The following is a 16,830-nucleotide window of genomic DNA, read 5'->3' as shown; positions in this document are numbered from 1 at the left end:
TTGTAAAGTTCCTCTGCAATTTGCTGTTCCAGCACTTTTAGTCATCAATATAGAGTACTCCACCTGCAAAAATGCCAAAACCCCTAATAATTATGTGTAAAATAACTTCTGATTCAAAATGCAGATCTACACCAGAGAGCCGAAATTGTGTGATTCCTGCTTCCATATTTAGCTATGAATCTTCAGATTACGATTTGAAACTGATTTACCCTTCACCTTCGCTTCCAAAAATCACATCAATCTAGAGAGGAAACATAAAATCACATAACTTGTTATTTGCTTCTGGTCGTTAGATCTGAATGCAGTATTACAACTGAACTAGGTGCACAGACTGAGTTTGAGATCTACTTGAATGAGTGAGCTGCCCTACCCACGCAACCAAATAAACTCTCCCCCTCTCTCTCTCTCAAATAGGCTGCTGAAGGGTAGGGGATTATCTATTCGAAAATTCGCTCACCTTCAAATGTGGACTCCGTTGCGTCTTCAGCAGAACTTGGTCACAGCCATGGCTCATATGTTTCGTGACGTTCAACAACAGGCTTTGAATTAGTTCATCGCGGCAGTAAACACACAATTCTTTCATCTCTGCTCGTGGTTGTGAAACAAATCTACAACCCCTGACAAAACAGACTTTCCAGTTTTCGAAAACCATACGAAGACTTGATCATTGATGCACTGGTCACATTGGCCGAATCAGCTATATTATTTTCTCTGGTGAATCCATGGTTCCCAACTCGATCACAAGGATAAGACAATCAAAAATTATGTTTGCATCCCATTATCTGAAAGTTGCAAGAAGAATCAAGGAATAGGAAAGTTGGCGGTGAACAGACTGACGACCGCCGCTGACAACTTTTTGATTATGCTTGGTCACGGGGTCACATGCGCAAGAAGCATGCGCAGCCTGTCTGTCGTCTGCTGCAATCTCGGTTTCTAGAGCAACGAATTTTACCTTTACTTATTAGTAGTCTTGAGAGCGCACAGGCCCCCAAAGTAACTACAATGGGAAGAAGGATAACTTCCTCATTGGGCATGCTTAGAAATGAGAATGGCTAAATATGAGTTATTCCCCTTTGCTGCATGCTGACCAGACTGTCTCCTGCTTTGTTATGACTAGTACAGTCGATCTTTCTCATGTTGTGACTTGCTTTATTTTCACATTTTCGGTATTTAAAACAGCAAACACACACACACACACACACACACACACACACACACACACACACACACACACACACATACACTGAAGAAGTTTCCATTCTGATTCGGTTATTTTATTTGGTGCTATATGTTTGCTTCACATTGTTTCTTTTTTTTACATTGCTTGAGGTATCCCCATTCGCTAAACACATCCATAATGCATGCATGGCTCATTCGAAAGAGGGCAACTGAACAACTGATGCCCAATAGCAATAAATACTGAACAACTGAACAATAAATAGCAATAAAATGATGACAGTGCCAAGTTTTTAAGTACAAAGTGAAATCATGTGACTGGACAAAGGCACAATTACAAAATACAAATAAAAAAATCGTGGCCCATTTTAAATTAAGTTCTCAGCTCATGGGGAAGCATAAGATGACCCTAGAAACCGAAATTAGGAGACCTCCCGCCCCCAGGGCAGACTACAAAAAAAAAGGGGGGGGGGGTAATTTGTGAAAAAGTATAAAAGGAATCAAAAACTGTATACATGTATTTAGTTAATACCCCAAAAAGTTGTATAGTATATACAATGTCAGACCCTAAAGAAAGTTTGTTAGTCATTGCTTAGGCAAAACAAAGCAAAATAGTCTGTTTACGGTATCCCGACCAACCCTATTATTTTTTCCCCGCCAACCCTAGACCTTTTTTTTGGCATTTGGAGAAAAAGAAAAAGAAAAAAAATCAATTTTGTTCCTGTTTTTTTGCAAAATAATTTAAAAAGATGGTTATAAAAAAAAAATTAAGAAAAGCCGACCTACCGACCCTCTTTTTGTGTGCCTATGTTACTGTAAACAGACCAAAAGGTACATCAAAAACAACACACCAGGGATGCTACTCTCCCCTTAAAAATAGCCATGGGTCATAGGTGTGACGTTTGAATCTTTTAGCTAAATAAAACCATAGGCAATTGATCGGAAATATCAGGAAAAATCTTACAAGTTTATTATTTGTTTGCTTGGACCAATCCTCTTGCCGAAGTGTTTTACAGTAAAAATTGATTTTACGTCAAAAGTATCACAGGAATATCGAATGTTGAGGTAAGGCTGGGATAGCCAAGTTCAAGAATAACGGAAGGTGACTGTTGAATCTTTTTGAAAATGTATAAAAATATAGATGGTAGGCAATTCAAAATTAAAAAAAGGACTCTCGGAGCATGGACTTTTGAGTCAAAAATTAAAGAAGGCTCTATGAGCCGAAGTACATGTTTTGTCTCTTTTTTTTTATTTTGAATTCCCTACGATCTATATTTTGATACAATTTTGGACCCTCTTTGTACGGAGAGAGTTGGCAATTGTTAATCACATTCTCTCATCTCATTGACTCTCCTTCAGCTCCTTGGTAACATGCGTTCCCGTCTCTGCCAGGATTGGACACAGCAGCAGATAACCGGTAAATATGTAACAGGCATAAATGGCAAAATAGCTCGCCTCGCCTGATAATATATGAGACAACTGTTCTATTACAAAGTCTTTCTTGGGAGGCTTGGCTAATTTACTCGCTCGTTTTACACGGGGTTCCATCGTTTTCTTTTCTAATCGGAAAACCTTGCTCCTCAGTTTGTTGACCTTCTGCCGAAGTTCCGCTTCACGAGGGGATGGGGAGGATGACGACTTTGATGCTTTACATCCTATGTCCTCCAGGATCGCCTGAATGTCATCTAAAAAAGAAAACACACACACAAAACACACATAAAATAACATAACCATAACAAGTTACAACCTGGAAGAAATTAAAACATGTGTAATTCAATCACAAAATGAAAATAAACAATAGCGTAGGAAGGCAGGCCAGAAATGAAGTGTATTAGCAACTATGGATTCGATGTGGAACAATGATGGAATTGACCTTGTTTGGTACTGAATGGGTGAGGCCATTAGAACTGTACCCACGGAATACGCGCTATATAAGCTTTATATTGATTGATTGATTGATTGATTAGGACAACAGTACCAGGTAAACTCCTCACACACCATGCCTCTTTCTTTCTTTCTTTATTTGGTGTTTAACGTCGTTTTCAACCACGAAGCTTATATCGCGACGGGGAAAGGGGGGGGGGGGGGGAGATGGGAATAGAGCCACTTAATTGTTTCTTGTCAAACCATGCCTCTAACAGGATATGTTTCCCATCTTTACGTGTGGGAACTACAGGTACAATTTCATCCATCCATGCATCCGCCCTATACAGCTTCTTCTTCTTCTGCGTTCGTGGGCTGAAACTCCCACGTGCACTCATTTATTTGCACAAGTGGAATTTTATGTGTATGACCGTTTTTACCCCGCCATTTAGGCAGCCATACGCCGCTTTCGGAGGAAGCATGCGGGGTATTTTTGTGTTTCTAAAACCCACCGAACTCTGACATGGATTACAGGATCTTTTTCGTGCGTATTTGGTCTTGTGCTTGCGTGTACACATGAAGGGGGATAAGTCACTAGCAGGTCTGCACATAAGTTGACCTGGGAGATCGGAAACATCTCCACACTTAACCCACCAGGCGGCCGCGACCGGGATTCGAACCCTCGACCTTCCGAGTTAATAGACCGACGTCTTACCACCCCGCCCCAGCGCCCGTCACCCTATACAGCGATTATCAACTATGTAATGGATGGGTTTAAACATTTTTTGATGTCAGGGTGTTCTTCATGGTTAAAAATCTCTTACCTGGTTGAACAATTTGTGTATCAGGCGACAGGTCGGTGCTGGCTTCATTTGTAGCTACCCTTTGCGATGGTGGCTTCCTCCCACTAGCAACCTGCAAATTGCACAGCTCTTTAACTGACAAACTCACAACCAACACCCAGTCACAATGAAACATTTCTCCCAATTTCATGGCATTGGTCTTAGGCCACACACAAAAAGTGTATGTTTCTGGTAAGGCAAAACAAAAAATAATCTGTTTACGGTATCCGGACCGACCCTATTTTTTTCCCACCGGCCCTAGACTTTTTGGGGGCATTAAAAAATAAAATTAAAATATTCAGATGGCTAAAATACAAAACTAAAAAGCCGACCTACCGACGCTATTTTTGGGGGGCCTATGTTACCTTAAACAGACTTTTTTGTGACCTAACATGACTAAAGGTGGAGATTTTTTTTCTAACCTTTTTTTTTAAAACCATCTTTTAAACTATTTTGTTGAAAAACAGGAAAACAATTGATTTTCGAATACCCCTTTTATTTTTGAAAATGCAAAACAAAAAAAAATGTCTAGGGTCGTCGGGAAAACATAGGTAGGGTCAGGTGACCAGAAACATACAACTTTTTTGTTGTTGACGCCGACCCTATACCTTTTTTGCCATTTGGGGCTGTTTTTTTGCAAAATAAGTTCATCATATCATCATAATCAGGACGTCGATCCAAAATAAGTAACTTTTTTTTGTTGGCCTTATCATTTTTTTGCGCTAAATGCAAACAGGCATTATTTGATGGGAACAATGCTGTTGTTTTCAATTCTTACATCAGCCTCAAACTTGTCATTACTCAACCTGCATTTAATAGTGTGCTTCTTTGGTTTGCAAAAACCTAAAACCAATAAATAAATAACCTTCGGTGGTGGATTGGGCACTGCAAACAATGTCGGGACAGCATTCCACACAAGTGATCCTCTCTGCAGGATTGTTTTACTGGTTGGCCTCAAAGTGATCAATACAAAGCTTGAGACCTTGAACAGCAGCTGGCTGCAGCTTTTCAAAGTCCTCTCGCCTTGTGAATTGCATCCATATTCTGCACCTAGTTTGACAATAAAAACAACAATGTTATTGTTAAACTAAGCAAAAAGGAAAGACAAAGAAAGCTAAATCAGATCTTCAGTCTAAATCTAACGCTCTGCCTGAACGCAAAACGGATGAGTGATGTACCTTTGTACTGTAGTTTTCCCGTAAGCAAGGTTTGATAAAGGTTTCGGCAAATATGCCCACGGGTTTGTCATCAAGTGTAAACTGTTGTTTTGTACTGACTGCTGACTCACACTCACAGTCAGTCGTAAGTACTCGCTGACGCTATAGTCTACTGAGTGAGTTGACTCGAGCCATTGCATTCTCATTCTGAAGAAGGTAAACCTGATGAAATAATCACTGCACAACCCACCTTTTTTCTTCTGTAGGGAACTTGTGGAAAGTTTTCCCGAAGCAGCTCTGTTTGTAACGGGCGTTCTTGCAACAAAAAGCCGAGCACAATTATTTACCACCACCTCGCACACGATCGGTACCTACGCGATCCGCCATTTTGTTTTCGCCGCCAGCATGTGACTAGGGACGATAACCCACAAACACTTTTTCGCATTTTCTTCGCAAGTTCCACGTCTTCCTTTTGTACAGTGTTTGAGGCCCCGCCAACTTTGATCACGACCCGCTCGTGACGAGTGCCTGAGCAGACCTTTTAGTAGTCTCTTCCAGCCTCGTCTGACATCCAACCGAGACTAACCGTGATTCTCGCCAGCGTGAGACTGATTTGGTCGACCAGTGAGACGACATTACGATGACGCATTTCAGCTGATTGTTTTGTGCTTGCAGCTGCAGTGGCGCACGCACATTTTTCTTTCTGTAGGTTCGGAGCGTTTGGACAATAAACAAAAACACATTATCATATAGTGTCAGTGTTGGTGGAGACTTATTCAAATGTTTGAAATGCTATTTCCAGCGAAGTGTGGTTCCGTGATGTCGGTGTTCGTTCTTCATTGAACCAAAAGAACGCTCAGACGTTAGTTCCAGAACGTCTGCCATGAGCTTGACAATAGAATATGCAGAGTTTATTTCGAGAATGGTGTATTATTTTGGCACAGTTCCCGTGTCAGTTGTAGGCTTCATCGCAAACATGCTCTTAATAATGACTTGGAACCAAGAAAAGTATCACCCTACACGCTTTATCCTGATGACGCTGTCCGGTGTACACAATGGCTTCATGTGTTGCTTTCATGTGTCTTATATCTTGGAACACACCTACCCGCTCTTGTGGTTCAAGATCACAAACAAGATCCTTCGCACCATGGCGGCCAACACGTGTTTCTTCCTGTCCGTCGTGCATTACTTCTGGATGGTCAACTTGCCGCAGTCGCCCTTCTTCACCAAGACTCGGATCGTCTGGGAACTGGTCGTCATCGGCGTGTGGAGCGTCGTACTGAACGTGGTGCCTCTGACGATCGCCGACACACTGCAAGGGAACGTATCCATCCTCAGAGTGTTCTTCCACTTGCCCGCGCTGATACTGCCGTCAATGGCTCAGCTGTTCTTTGCGGGCAGAATGCTGCAGCGAGTCCACCGCAGGAGGACAAAGATCGACACCATGGAGGCCAAGAAAAGCCTCAGGTCGGACCTTCGCACGCCGGAGACCACCACGTATCGTGTACCCCGACCCGGAGCTCCACACGCTGCGGACAGTCTCTCGGGATTACCCGAGGCCAGAGACGCCGATTTTGGTGAGTCAAGACTGATGCCAGAGCTCGTCGGGAAAACAAGCCCAGTGACAGCCAAAGCCTCAGAATCCAAACAGCGGTGTGACTCCTTGACGCCAAACTCCCGACCCATGGCGACAGGGCCGCGCCCAGGCTGTGTGGTCAGATCGGATAGCCTACTCACCCCGACCACCCCGTGCGCTCATTATCCACCCCGGTCTGACTCCGCCGGCTCCTTCATCAGGCGAGACATCGTCCCCCTGTCTCGCACGGGAGACTGGAAGCCGCCACACAGCCAGCACGCACCGCCACAAAGCCATCAGGGACCGTTCCCAAGGCGCCAAAGTGGCAAGTCGTACCTGTTCGGCAGACCGACGGTCACCTCGGAGCGCCGCCGCCGCAGTGGCAGGTCGTTCCGGTCGTTCCGGTCGTTCCGGTCTGCTGGCAGTGTGTTGTCGCGCTTTCACGATGCGGGGGAGCGTGCCAATGAGCAGTTGCTGACCAAAGCCGTCGTGGTCATCTCTTTGGTGCCCGTGTTGGTCTACACTGTGGGCGTCCTGGGTATTGACTACTGCAGGCTGAGGGAAACCTACCACCCCCATTCCGCGGCTTACAGGATTGTCTTCCAAAGCGAGCTGTTGCTGGCCATGGTGATCAACTACACCTACCCCTTCTTCCTGCTCCTCGCCCTTCTGCCTGCTTTCCGCAAGCCCTACCACAGAGCCTGGAATCGACTGCTCATTAAGTGCCGTGCTACTGTCAAAATGGAGACACATACAAGGAATAAAAACGGTTCTATATTGTCAAGTGCCACCTGTCATCGAACGCAGAAGAAGAAGAAGAAGTCAAGTGCCACCATGTCTGTCGTCCACAGACACAGCGCCGCTGACGTCTTGGAGGAATCGCGACAAGAGAGTGACACACAGGGAGATAACACTCCCAGCAAGCCAACTGTCACTGACACTGCTGACACTGACACTGCTGTCACTGACACTGCGGGCACGTGCACACCGCCTACACAAGGCGAAATTACCACCAGCGGCTCCAGCAGTACGTCTGGCTCACTGTCTTGTGACGATGATGACGACAACTTTTCTTCCTCAGCTAATAGCAGTGATGTCTCAGTGGATCCAATCTCTGCTTCTTCCGTCGTTCATAATAATAGCGGCAACGATAGTCGAATCCCTGTTTCTTCCGTTGTTCATGGTAAACTGAGCACAAAAAGTTAAGGATATTTTTTCAGTGGTATAGCCATAATGCTAAACAGCATTTTTTTGGGTCAGAAATAAACGTGTATTTGAAGATCAGTCTTTCTTCTGCTGAAAAAATTTGTTTCTTGGATTTGAGTAATATTTGGGTATGACGTCACAGGTCCTTAACCACGCCTACCCTCAAAAATGGTGTTTTTTGACGGCATGATTCACTATCAACCGTTCAAACGGTGACTATGAAAGATATTTTAAATTTTTGACCTCAGAAAGTTTATTTGGTGTCTTACCTAACAGGTCATTACACATTTCGTTTAAATCCGCCGCGCAGTCAGGCTGATATAGCGCAGCGCTGGAAGTCCACACAATGGGGCACTAGCCTTTGGCTGGTACTTCTCATAATTTACTAGCCAGAGAGCAAATTTTCGTCGTTTTACTCGCCAAGCCAACCATTTGTTTCAGCAACTTTACTCGCATTTGGCGAGTGGATTAACATTTCTACTCGCCATTTACCTGTTTCTACTCGCCATGACGAGTAAAATACTCGCCACTTTCAGGCCTGTAGCGTGTAAAAGAGAGCGACAACAATCCTAGAAAACGGCAAAAAAACCCTGGGGTTTTCAATCCTAGAAAACGTTAAAACAAGTCGCGTAAGGCGAAAATACAACATTTAGTCAAGTAGCTGTCGAACTCACAGAATGAAACTGAACGCAATGCAACGCAGCAAGACCGTATACTCGTAGCATCGTCAGTCCACCGCGCACGGCAAAGGCAGTGAAATTGACAAGAAGAGCGGGGTAGTACTTGCGCTGAGAAGGATAGCACGCTTTTCTGTACCTCTCTTCGTTTTAACTTTCTGAGCTTGTTTTTAATCCAAACATATCATATCTATATGTTTTGGGATCAGGAACCGACAAGGAATAAGATAAAGGTGTTTTTAAATTGATTTGGACAATTTAATTTTGATAATAATTTTTACATCTGCTGCACAGAAGTGTTAAAAATATCAGTAAAAACAGGCGCGAGCTGGTCAGCACAGGACCTCAAGGTCGATGTTGAGACAAGGTCAGGACCAGAAGCCTTTCTTGGATTCTGTTTACGGAAGAGACCCCTGACCTCACTCTCCTGGATGGTAAATGCCGGCGCCAAAAGAGACGCATCGTCAGGGAGAGGAGGACGGTAACCGAGTGAGGGGTTCTTCTGGTCAAACCTGCTATAAAACACATTCAGTTTTTCAGGTAAGTCAGGGTCAACATTGTCTGAAGGCGCAGCCTTGTGCTTATAGTTTGTGGCCTGCTGGAGGCCTCGCCAGACCTCACGGGTGTTGTTCGAGGAGAGGTGGTCTTCAATCTTCTGGCGATAGGTAGTCTTTGCATGGCGGATCTCACGTTTGACCTCTGCCTTGGCCTGCTTGTACCGCACCTGGTCGTCGCTCTTGAAAGCATCGTTCTTAGCGTCAAGTTTGACCTTGACCTCACGACTGAACCAGGGCTTGTTGTTACCATATATGCGTACAGTCTTAGTTGGAATGCAGACCTGCTCACAGAAGGCAATATATGAGGTAACAGTATCAGTGTATTCATCTAAGCTATCACAATTGTCCCTGAACACGCCCCAATCAGTGGCCTCAAAGCAACCTTGCAGCGTCTCGGAGGCCTCACTTGTCCATTTCTTGACCGTTTTTGTAACCGGCTTAACAGCCTTGAGTCTTTGTCGGTAGGTCGGAGTGAGAACCACCATTGCATGGTCGAAGTTGCCGAGGGGTGCTCTGGGCACTGCACGATAAGCGTCTTTGAATGTGGTATAGCAGTGGTCAAGAGTGCTCTTATTTCTTGTGGGGCAGTGTACATGCTGGTAGTATCTGGGCATAGGCTTACGCAGGCTAGTGTGGTTAAAATCGCCTGTGATAATAATAGCACTGTCAGGGTAGGCCGTTTCAGCTGCAGTAACATGAGTGTACAGTTCATTCATGGCCTGAGGGGCGTTAGCCTCTGGTGGTACGTACACGGCAATGAGAACAACGGAGGAAAACTCACGTGGCGAATAGTGCGGCCTGCAGTTGATTGTCAGATGTTCGAGACGTGGGGAGCATGACTGAGAGACCACTGTAACGTCCCCACACCAGCGATCGCTGACCATGAAGCAAACACCACCACCCTCCGCTTTTCCAGACAGTTCGTGAGAGCGGTCGCCACGGTAAACAGAGTAGCCAGGGGGAGTAACCGCTGCGTCAGGTTTGTCATGCTTGAGCCAGGTTTCAGTCAGACATAAAACAGAAGCATCGCTAAATTCACGATTAAAAGACAGTAGGTGGAAAAGTTCGTCGGTCTTGTTGTTCAGAGAACGTACGTTGGCAAGGACGATGGCAGGGAGGGGGGGGGGGGGGGGGGGGGCGGTGGGCACGTCGCCGAAAGCGGACCAAAACACCGCCACGCCTACCACGCTTACGTATCGTCGGGCGCCTGTGGTTCGAGTCACGCAACAATGGTGGCAGTGAGCTCGAGGGAGTAGGCCTATTCAAGGTCGGGTCAGTGACGACAAAATCGTCTGAAGTGTAGAGAAATGACGGCTTGTACTCACAAGACGAAGATGCCAAAATGTCCAGGAGATCTTTGCGGCTGTATGCAATCACACTTTCAGTCTTTCCACTCAAAACAGCCCGTACAAACAGGACAACAATCAGCCACCGCCGAACCATGTCGCCATACAACGGCGCCTCTATAAGTCCTTGTAGAATCTTAATCCAGCAATAACTCCCTAACCGTGTGTTTGACTGGTCCCAATTTTTGTGAGGACCGTCTCAGGAATGTATAGAACCTGTTCACCAAGTTTGGTGACGATCAGTCCGTTCATTCTTGAGATCTATATGCGAACACAAACACACAAACAAACAAACAAACAAACACATCGACCGAATCCTATACACACCCCTATACCGGGGGTGTAAAAAAATGAGAAAGAGAGAGTCGTCAGTAAGTAGTCGTATCGACACGTAGTGATAATGACACGTAGCGCTAAAAGATGTAGTGCTGTCGACACGTAGTGATAATGAACGAATGATAGCAACTCATAGACAAATTATGTAGCACTAATCAACGTAGCGATAGCGGCACGTAGCACAAATGACATGTAGGACAAATGACACGTAGCACAAATGACACGTAGCGCTAGCGATACGCACCCGGGAAATTGCATGCTTTCCACATTCTTTCATTCCGCTCAGACCGACAAGGTAATTTTTGAGCTGGGCTTTCGAAGGCAAGTTTGCAAAGTCCCTTTAAATTTGTATATTCATGTACTGTATGTAGCCTACTGTTGCAAGTGAATACTCACACACATCAAGCACACACCCACTCACACACACACTACTCACACAAACACTGATTATCACCACTCACACACACACTACTCACACAAACACTGATTATCACCACTCACACACACACTACTCACACACACACTGATTATCACCACTCACACACACACTACTCACACACACACTGATTATCACCACTCACACACACACTACTCACACAAACACTGATTATCACCACTCGCACACACACTGCTCACACACACACTGATTATCACCACTCACACACACACTACTCACACACACACTGATTATCACCACTCACACACACACTACTCACACACACACTGATTATCACCACTCACACACACACTACTCACACAAACACTGATTATCACCACTCACACACACACTACTCACACAAACACTGATTATCACCACTCACACACACACTACTCACACACACACTGATTATCACCACTCACACACACACTACTCACACACACACTGATTATCACCACTCACACACACACTACTCACACAAACACTGATTATCACCACTCACACACACACTACTCACACAAACACTGATTATCACCACTCACACACACACTACTCACACAAACACTGATTATCACCACTCACACACACACTACTCACACAAACACTGATTATCACCACTCACACACACACTACTCACACAAAGACTGATTATCACCACTCACACACACACTACTCACACAAACACTGATTATCACCACTCACACACACACTACTCACACAAACACTGATTATCACCACTCACACACACACTACTCACACACACACTGATTATCACCACTCACACACACACTACTCACACACACACTGATTATCACCACTCACACACACACTACTCACACAAACACTGATTATCACCACTCGCACACACACTACTCACACAAACACTGATTATCACCACTCACACACACACTACTCACACAAACACTGATTATCAAGAAGACACATGCAACCACACTGGAAGACCATAAAACCGAATTGGGCGTTCAAAAGCCATAAAAGGCTATAATTTAATTACAAAATATCTTTGATAAAACAAGAGATAAAACAATTTCACCACAACATACAATACAAATACATAATATTATATACACATAACAAGGCCAGTAAATCATTTTACGCAAGCATAAAAATGTTTCTCAAATAATCGCATTTACGAATAAAATTACAAAATATCTTTGATAAAACAAGAGATAAAACAATTTCACCCAAAGAGTTGGACGTATAGTATCAAAGACGGCCAACTTTCACCCCAAGTTCGGTTTTGTTCTAACAGGTAGGCAAGTTCGCTCACATCTTGATTCTGTAATAGTCTAGAGTAAGCTGAGGTATTTGATCTAAATAAACTAAATAAGCAGAACTCTTCCAGTCGCGCCGGTGTAACACGAAATGTTCACTCCACGAAAAATTTACTCCGGAGTAAATATTTCGTACGAAATTCTTACTCCGAGTACACTTTTCGTACGAGAAAAGAACTCCCCAAGGCACGAAAAAATTACTCCCTCCACGAAATTTTTACTCCCCATTTTTATATTTAGTCAAGTTTTGACTAAATATTTTAACATCGAGGGGGAATCGAAACGAGGGTCGTGGTGTATGTGCGTGTGTGCGTGTGTGTGTCTGTGTGTGTGTGTAGAGCGATTCAGACTAAACTACTGGACCGATCTTTATGAAATTTGACATGAGAGTTCCTGGGTATGAAATCCCCGAACGTTTTTTTCATTTTTTGAGTCACTTGAGAAAAAGTGACTCTATGTAATCGGTCAGTGTTAGTCTGTCCGGCCGGCCGTCCGGCCGCCGGCCGGCCGTCCGTAGACACCACCTTAACGTTGGACTTTTCTCGGAAACTATCAAAGCGATCGGGCTCATATTTTGTTTAGTCGTGACCTCCAATGACCTCTACACTTTAACGATGGTTTCGTTGACCTTTGACCTTTTTCAAGGTCACAGGTCAGCGTCAAAGGAAAAATTAGACATTTTATATCTTTTCTCGGAAACTATCAAAGCGATCGGGCTCATATTTTGTTTAGTCGTGACCTCCAATGACCTCTACACTTTAACGATGGTTTCGTTGACCTTTGACCTTTTTCAAGGTCACAGGTCAGCGTCAAAGGAAAAATTAGACATTTTATATCTTTGACAAAGTTCATCGGATGTGATTGAAACTTTGTAGGATTATTCTTTACATCAAAGTATTTACATCTGTAGCCTTTTACGAACGTTATCAGAAAAACAAGGGAGATAACTAGCCTTTTCTGTTCGGCAACACACAACTTAACGTTGGGCTTTTCTCGGAAACTATAAAAGTGACCGGGCTCAAATTTTATGTGAACGTGACTCATTGTGTTGTGAATAGCAATTTCTTCCTGTCCATCTGATGCCTCATATAATATTCAGAACTGCGAAAGTGACTCGATCGAGCGTTTGCTCTTCTTGTTTGATAAATGTCTTTGATGACGTCATATCCGGCTTTTCGTGAAAGTTGAGGCGGCACTGTCACGCCCTCATTTTTCAACCAAATTGGTTGAAATTTTGGTCAAGTAATCTTCGACGAAGCCCGGATTTCGGTATTGCATTTCAGCTTTGTGGCTTAAAAATTAATTATGACTTTGGTCATTAAAAATCTGAAAATTGTAAAAAAAATAATAAAAATTTATAAAACGATCCAAATTTACGTTTATCTTATTCTCCATCATTTGCTGATTCCAAAAACATATAAATATGTTATATTCGGATTAAAAACAAGCTCTGAAAATTAAATATATAAAAATTATTATCAAAATTAAATTGTCCAAATCAATTTAAAAACACTTTCATCTTATTCCTTGTCGGTTCCTGATTCCAAAAACATATAGATATGATATGTTTGGATTAAAAACACGCTCAGAAAGTTAAAACAAAGAGAGGTACAGAACAGCGTGCTATCCTTCTTAGCGCAACTGCTACCCCGCTCTTCTTGTCAATTTCACTGCCTTTGCCATGAGCGGTGGACTGACGATGCTACGAGTATACGGTCTTGCTGAAAAATGGCATTGCGTTCAGTTTCATTCTGTGAGTTTGACAGCTACTTGACTAAATATTGTATTTTCGCCTTACGCGACTTGTTTTTACTTCCAGTAAAATTCTCGTACGGGAAAATGGGATGCGGGCGAAGGGTTAATGCCAATATGTGATCTCGCGCAAACGAATGTCGCGCAACCTTCCCTCCACCCCTTCCACCACCAAGACTAACAGGGGACAAGAGAGTAAAAATTTCGTGCACCTGGCATGGGAAGTTAAATTGCTCGTGTTGGGGCGAAGTAATTTATTCGTTATTTATTCGTCACGGGAGTAACATTTTTGAACGAAATGTTTACTCGGAACTCACCTGTCTTGGGGAGTAATTTTCTCGTGCAATGGGGGAGGGCTTTTTTCGTAAAGGGAGTAACTTTTTCGTACGAAATGTTTACTCCGGAGTAAAAATCTCGTGGGAGTAATTTTCTCGTGTTACACCGGGCAAAGGCCGCGGCTGACAAAGGGAAAGCAGGGGCGGTTGGGGTTCGGGTGCTTTGAAGTCTAAAGGCGCTCATCACCGCTGACACGGGGCACAGAGGGTGGGGGGCAAGCACAGGCAGGCTAACCTTATGCACTCTTTCCCGCACTCTTTCCCTAACTGATTGTTCTTGGAGCTCTTCACAAGCACAATAATACTTTTCTGATCTTCCTCCACCACAAAACAATCTCTAGTCAGTTGTTTTCCAGGCTCAAACAGGTTAGACTTCCTCAACAGCCCAAAAAACATAACCATGCAAGCAGCCCAGAAGAGGGCATCTGAGGGCAATGCAAGATTTAATTGTCTTTTGATATCCAACAGCATGTCAGGGGTTATGGGAGCCTTACGCATCACCTGGCATCCTTTCTCTCTGTCAATGCCACGCAGCGTAGTTTGTGCTAACCATGACTGTTCAAAAGGGTGGCCATAGCCAGCTTCCAAATGTAAGATTCTTACAATGTTGATGTACTGCTTTACTGAACTAGGTTTCATGCGTCTAGCTAAAAAGGTGGTAAAAAGCGCTACCTCGCGCTCAGACACTTCTTCTTCTTCTTGGCGTTCGCAGAGGTTACACAATCAGTCCAGCACTGGTGATAAATGTTGTCGTTTTCTCCAACTCCTGTCGACTGCCGTATAGTTTGGTCTGCAAGGGAGTTGGTGACGGCCACACTTCTTTTCGTTCCTCATCTAGTAAGGGACATCGCTGTAAGATGTGTTCCGCTGTTTGGTCCTCTTGACCGCAGGCACAGGTTGGTGATGGCGCCAGCTTGAACTTTCGGTTCATGTGAGCATTGAGCCTGTTGTGGCCAGTACGCAGCCTGATGAGGTTGACTTGCTGCTCTCTGGACATTGTGTGGTAGTCATCTCTGTTTGTCCTTGGCCTCATCAATGCCTTGATGATTGTCTTCTGCTCACTAAAGCTGACACTGTTTTCAGGTTGGTCTTCCACGGCTCCTTCTTTTGCCAGCTCATCTGCCCTTTCATTTCCTGGTATCCCACAGTGTGCTGGTATCCACTGGAGGACAACTCTACTGGTTTGTCTGACCATCTGTAATGCTTTGGCCAGCTGTGGGAGTTTGTCGTTCTCTAGGGCCTGAAGGACTGAAAGGGCGTCCGAGAGGAAGACAACTTGGTAGCAAGGGTCTGCGGAGTCCTGAACGAAGGAGGCGGCCTGCATGAGAGCTTCTGCTTCTGCTTTATAGTTTGTGCAGTGTTTGCCAGTGGCAACGCTGGATGTAGCTGTATGTCCCCCAGGGAACTGGATGAGAATGCCTGCACCTCCATTGAGCACGGCGTTAGTTGCTGATCCATCGGTGTATACATGGATCCACGCCTCTTTTGGGTACTGTTCGTCGATCAGGGCTAAGGTGAGTGCCTGTCGAGCTGTGTCATTCTGATCTTCTCCTGAGGTAACATGTGGAACACTGGTGCAGATCTGGATGCCTGGTTTCTCTGTTGCCTTGGGGGTTTCCTCTTCTTCTTGAGTCAGAGGTAGAGTGTTCTGTGGAAGGACTTCCCTGTACTGTCGAGAAAGTCTCTTGCTCTCGTGTACAAAACTGCTCCGTTTAAGCCGGTTCTTGGTGAGGTTGCTCAGTCTGTGCTTCATGGGGTGGTCGGGTAGGCACTTGAGCTTCTCGGCCTGTACCATAGTCTTGGCTTCTCTTCTCTGACAGAGGGGTTGGATGGTGGTAAGCTTCTCCATTTCCTTGATGGGCGTGGATTTCATTGCACCGGTGATGAGTCGGAGGGCCTGGTTTTGCACACGGTCAAGGGTCTGCAGATTTGTCTTGGCTGAGGTTGACCACGCTGTGGAGCCGTACTCGAGGTGGGGTCTGATTGTTCCCTGGTATACTGTCTTCAGTATCTTCTCGTTCGCTCCCCAGGTGGTACCTGCCAGCTTCCTGAGTATGGCTAGCTTGCGCCGGGCCTTCGTCTCTGCCTGTGCAATGTGTGGTTTCCAGGTCTGCCGTCTATCAAAGGTGACACCAAGGTACGTTGCTTCTTCATCCTCTCTCAGAGGAGTTCCACCAAGCCTAATGGTTCCGGCTTTCTGCTTTGGCGACAGTGTGAATAGGGTGGTGGAGGATTTCTCCTTGTTGATGGAGACGCACCAATCTTCTGCCCAT

The 16,830-nt window shown here is 44.7% G+C and overlaps 1 long non-coding RNA gene across 1 annotated transcript; it reads right to left on the bottom strand.

Moving 5' to 3' along the window:
- Positions 1-1,645: 1,645 nt before the first annotated feature.
- On the bottom strand, positions 1,646-5,521 carry LOC138969520 (uncharacterized). Its single transcript, XR_011456486.1, has 3 exons — positions 4,747-5,521; positions 3,864-3,954; positions 1,646-2,861 (listed from the first exon to the last, which is right to left on the bottom strand). It is a non-coding gene; the product is annotated as an uncharacterized lncRNA (long non-coding RNA).
- Positions 5,522-16,830: the final 11,309 nt, after the last annotated feature.

Source organism: Littorina saxatilis, linkage group LG6, assembly GCF_037325665.1.
Source record: "Littorina saxatilis isolate snail1 linkage group LG6, US_GU_Lsax_2.0, whole genome shotgun sequence".
NCBI classification, from domain to species: domain Eukaryota; kingdom Metazoa; phylum Mollusca; class Gastropoda; order Littorinimorpha; family Littorinidae; genus Littorina; species Littorina saxatilis.
The sequence above is the reverse complement of the archived record's forward strand: the minus strand, read 5'-3'. Positions and strand labels throughout refer to the sequence as shown.